Source organism: Apteryx rowi, unplaced genomic scaffold (assembly GCF_003343035.1).
Source record: "Apteryx rowi isolate R43461 unplaced genomic scaffold, aptRow1 scaffold_211, whole genome shotgun sequence".
NCBI classification, from domain to species: Eukaryota; Metazoa; Chordata; class Aves; order Apterygiformes; family Apterygidae; genus Apteryx; species Apteryx rowi.
Genome location: NW_020448431.1, coordinates 48,822 through 54,821, shown reverse-complemented (window position 1 = coordinate 54,821; position 6,000 = coordinate 48,822).

Genomic DNA, 6,000 nt, shown 5'->3' with positions numbered 1-6,000 from the left:
CCTTTAGTGTTTTCCACTTGCCTGCTATTCCATAGATTCCCCTAAAGCTTAATGCCTCATACCTTAAATAAACAGATAGGTATGCTACATAGATGACATAAGAGTGAAGGCTATTATTTTGCTAGGCAGAAGAAATAACTCAGAATGCTTTTTCTTTCCAAGTGTATTTATTTGCTTGGAATAAGAAGGGTAGAAAGTAGGGGGAAACAAGCCTTGCTAATGCATAGAAAGTAAAGAGATTGAGGCAGAGGAAATAATCACTCGCTGCGGGGTATTCCTGCCTTCCTCCTGTGGTTGCCCCACTCCCACTCCAAAATACCACACAGAGTCAGTCTGAATTGTTCATGTTAGAGATAACATTGTGTATTTTCTGTCAACAACCCAGCTCAAGACCAATTACTTAGCAAGCTCAGCAAGTTATATTCCATCAACTTTAAGGCTTTTTCTGCAATTCTGACAATATTATCCTCACTGATTCAAATTATGCTAATGACATTTTTAAAGCTATTTGCATTTTTGGTGGGGGGGAGTTAATTATAATCCTTGAGGCTTTTAAACAAAACAATTAAACTTCAGATGACATCATCTGTATGTGTAAACCATACATGGTACTGCAACAGTTAGGCAAGGTAGTTCTTACCCAAGATCTCAGTGTCACAAGAGACCATGAAAATGCACCATATAACTGAGTATGCTACCAGTGTGTTTCTCTTTTTTGTTGATTAGAGTACTGGAATTATCAATAAATGAATTAAAAGAATGTTTTTGAAATTTAATAGACTTCAAAAGATCACATCACTTTGAAAACAAAAGGAGTCATCAGAAGGGTTGCCTTGTTATCCTTATCTCTCACATCTTCAAGGAAGAAACAGACATGGGGCATCTATGGCTGCGGAGCACCTGCGATGGCAGAAAGGCGGGACACAAGAGGAAGCTACTCCTTGCTACATGAGTCACAAAAGGGAAAAGACAAAGAATGATCAAAGCTCATCTAATCCAGTGCAGAAGTTCTGTTTCTTCATTTCTTCTGGAGAAAATGACATGTGACTGCACTCAGCAATCTTTTTCCTGTTTTTCTCTACTTACATGTCATCTCCTGTGTGACGTGACTTAGATTAATAGACAGAAAGAGGTTGGAAGGAGCCTCTGGAGGTCATCTTGTCTAGCTCCCTATGCAAAATAGGACAAATCAGATCAAGTTGCTCATGAATGTGTCCAGTAGAGTTTTAATTTATCTCTAGGGATGGAGATTCCACGTCTACGGGCAGCCTGTTCCCATATTTGATCATCCCCATAGTAAAAATCATGCTTGACCAATCTGATTGCCTTTTATAATAAAATTGACTAGATTTATAGGCAAGGGGAGAGTAGTAGACATAGCCTTTAGCAAGTAGTAGATTTCAGCAAGTCTCTCAACACTGTCTCCCAAAATATTCTTGTATCTAAGGCCATTTCAGTCTGAATGGGTGGAAAACTAGATGGGTAAAAAACTGCTTGGGAGATCAGGTTCAGAGGGTAGTGGTTACTCTGCCAGGAGGCTGGTTACAAGTAGAGTCTCTCAGGGGTCCGTTCAAGAACCATCAAAGAACCTGATTAAACCATCAGGTTTAATATCCTTATCAATGACTCAGAGAAGACAAGAACATGAATTCTCATCAAATTGGCACATGGCAACGTGGGGGGGGGCAGTCAACACTCCTGAGGGCAGGGCTGCCATTCAAAGGGATCTACACAGGGCCATGAGGAGCGTTATGAAATTCAATAGGAACAAATGGAAAGTCCTGCACCTTACAAGAAAGAACCCCTGGCAGCAACAGTGTCTGCGGACTGACTGGTTGGGGAGCAGCTCTGCTGAGAAGACCCTGGAGGTTTTGGCAGGCAGCAAGCTGATCATGAGCCAGCAACGTCCTGGATCCAAAGAGGGCCAACAGCAATACTGTACAAGCCTCTGAATTTTCAATATCTTCCACAGCATGGAATGAAGTATTTTCTTAGTCACTTTCGGGGAACTTCCTGTGACTAGGAAACAGATTTGACTGTCTGCTCCCCTTTGGGATCCATATTACTGTATCACTTACAAATGCCATATGGACCTCCCAGAATTCTGGGGTCTTGCTCATATTGCCTCACAGCAGATGTATTACCTGTTCACTCTTTAATAGTCTCAGCTGAGGAAGAATTTGGCTGATATTAATCTTTTTTAATCCTTTTTTCTTTTTTCATCTTTTGTTCTTGCTGAGGAAGCAGCAGTTAGAAGCACTGCAAAGATGCTAACGCTTTGTCATTGATCACCATATTCTGCCAGTCTTGAATAGAGAGGAAAAGGATTTTGTTTTGTTTTCGATAACCTGGTCCTGGTGAGTTGAAGGATGAAAAAAAAACAGATAAAATAAGCCATGTAGTACATTAAAAATAATATTGCATTACATTTCCATGGTGCACATGAGTAGGGATCAGGTATCTTGCCTCCTTCTCAGATTGAAAGTGAGGTGACAAAATAGAGCTAGCTATGCCAGAGTCATGATATCCCACACAGACAGGTCTCCAGGCCTCACCCATACAAGTTAGCAAGAACCATTAAAAGAGACTGGTATATAGCTCATTATTTTTATTGTGGTAGAATGAAGACGTGTTATTTTTTAGAATGGAGGCATGTTCTTTTTTCACGTTTACAATACCTTGAAATACTGCAGGAGCCATAAGGTACCACAAGTGATCTTAAAAGCAATGTCTGTAACAGTGTTGAAGCATAGCCCACTAGTGTCTAGTCTGAAAATTCTTAGAAAGGTCTTTGTAAGTATGATGCTATTTATGACTCGGTTCATTGCATGCATCTTTATTAATATGAATGCCATTCATTAATATGAATGCCAGCAGTACCTTTCTCTACTGTTTGTGCTGTATCTGTAAAATTTCTTTCACATTGAGTGCAATAATAACTTTAGCTTTCAGTCCTTAATACTGATGAATTCCAGCTCAAACAGGTTGAAGCATTACTTACATTTAGTAGGGCCATAGTTCTTCCACATAATGGGGTAAAGTTACTACTATATTTTCTAATTCTGCTTAACAATTTTTGTACCATATTTTTATGACGACCTTTATAACCCCTATATTTTTAAAACTGATTTAGTCTTCCCAGTGTAATAAAAACACTGTTATATACAACTACACCTCATCCTCCATGAATTAAAAGTCATCCTTCATTCTCGTAAACTTTTAACACTAAATATGTTGTGTTATTACACATACTGGATACCCTTATTACCAGAAGCATTTATGCTTTGCAGTTATCTTCAGAAAAGGTCCTTCTGCAATTATGGCTCAAAATGTGGTAAATGCATTTCAGTTTGAAGTGATAAATGTTTTATGAGGGCCTACTTCTTGCAAAATTGACTTAACGACATAAATCAATTAATGTATATCATATATATTACATATATATATATATGTCTATGTCTATGTATGTATATCCACACACACATATAATGTAAAATCAAGTCAGTGGCTGTGAAATTTCCCCTAAATTGTTTTATAGAAAAACAAAATAAATAAAACCAACCTAAAGACTTAGTGTCAAAAGGATATAGAAGTTTTACAGTTGTGTAGGCATTTAAATATGCAGAAATGGAAATACAGCCCATGTAATCAAGAATGAATCAAATTACTATAGTAGAGATGTGCAAAACTGACCTGCCATTAGGTGTTCTTCAGACCAGATCAGAAACCAGTTTTACATTTGCTGGAGCAGTAAAAAGACAACTAGCTTTGCAGTTGAAAAAGATATGGGGGTGTGGGGTGTCCCATCTTGAAAAAAAATATAATAAATCAAAGAATATCCTGTCTCAGTTGTAATGGTTGCTAAGACATAGATATGGGCTTACTGGCTTCTCTGTTAAGGAACCTACCGTAAGCAGAAGTAGGAGATTACATTATAGGAGAACTTGCACATCTACAACTACTCAACAATCTGTAAATTTGGGGAGGACGAAGGAAGCTAAAGAAAGGGTGCAACAGTGATTCCTCAGGACCTTCTGGGTGGACTCTATCAATCTCACAAACACTACAGTTTTTCTGCTCAGACCACAAGCACCGAACACATGCTCAAGGACGGTCTGAGCCACCTACCTAACCTTGTTCCCTAACTGTCAACTCCTGAACTTCCTTAATTTCTTTTGTCACTTTGCGTCATCCCCTGCAGCCCATGCTGTGGTGAGTTGTCTGTTCTGAAATCTCCATTTTTATCAGACTGTATGACCTCTTTCTCACAGAGCTTTTCACACTTCATCTTAGCCCATTAACATGTGGCAAGTATCAATTTCTTCATTTACAGGAAAGCTCTGTACTCCAGGCCAAATTATTTCTGCCTTTCACTGATGACAAAGTCCATCATCATCTTATTTTAGACTCACAGACATGACTGATATTGTGCAACTGGTCTTTTTTAGAGTGGGTTAGAGACAGTCTATATCACGTTGCCATAGTTTCAGCATCCAGAGAATATAAAAAAGGAGGAAAAGCAAAGCTACTCCATTGGAAATATATGTATTTTTTAATCAAACTTACATTAAAGGTCCTGTTTCACCTTTGACACTCTTAGGCTCATATACAGACAATATAAAAACAGTAGTAGTGAAGCAGTGAGTTTTTGTCTTTGCTTTTCCCTTTGTCTCATTTTAAAAATAACTTTTACATCCTGCACAGCATCAAAAGCACATAGTGCAATTTTCATGAACTACTGTAGAGTATCTAATATGTTCTACATAACACCTTATTTTTGCATGAAAGCTTAATTAACTTGACAATGATGATGTCATTTAAAATATTTTATGGATAAAATCGGAAATATAAATTTAAAAGCCTCAAAACATTTTTATATTCTATTGTTAGTTAAAGACTTAAAATATATTCATTCTTATTTAATGAAAAATATATCCCAGAAACACTAGCAAATAGCACATAAATCATGCTTTTTAGAAGGCCATTAAAATAACATGGATCCTATTCACACTGATTTTTCGGATTTCTTTTCCCTGCAAATTGCTCTTCAAAACTTTTGGGTTTGGATCAAGCAATTCTGTAATCCAGATAAGTGGATGGATAAGAGGTGGAGGAACAAAAACTTTTGTCAAGAAATGGCTGGAATGAACAAGTTAAGTTCTGAGGGCTTGGAAGAGAAAGTCACATCAGACTGATATTACCCTGTTTTAGAATCACTGATCAAATATAACACCATTCAGCTTGTAAACAAAACCAAGGATCTATTTATTGTCCTCCTCTCCCCTCCTCTCCCTCTCCCTTTCTTCTCACATGGGTATTTCAAGTTTTCGGACCACTTTTCTAGCATGAACCAATTTCTGAGCGCACATGAAGTGAAAAGAGGAGAGAGAATTTGAGGGAGTCATTACTCAAAATTGCACTACTGGGCGTTCTCTTGGTGGGCTAACCAGCAAATCTTGTGATACCCCACGTATTTGCAAATTTTTTATCTATATATGGGACTGCAAAATCCTTCTCTTAGAGAAGAGTCTATTCTTCATAATTTTGGGGGAGGGAGGTTATTTAACAGTTTCTCCTTCTGATTTCTAGCAGGTCACTAACTAAACTCTTCTTATCATTGCTGAATGTGATAAAACGCCAAACAGAACGGCTCATCAGAATCACGAGATGAGGGTTAAATTAGAGCATTCAGATGCAATCTCCTGTCAGTTAAGTAATGGAAAAGAAGATGACTATATAATTAATTTGCCCCTACATAGCATCTTTTATCTTAGGAACATGAAGTATTTTGACAGTACTACATAAGTGAGATCAAAGATCACTCTGGTAAATACTATGTTTATTTTTAGAAATGTGGGCTTGTAGCTAGAACATAAAATTCTGGATACTAGTTGAAATGGTTTAAGATTTTACCCTAAGATCGATATGCAGCTCCTCTGATGGAAGTTACCTTCTTTACAGTCTGTTTGGTAGCTAAGGCACTTTCTACAAGTGTTTTAT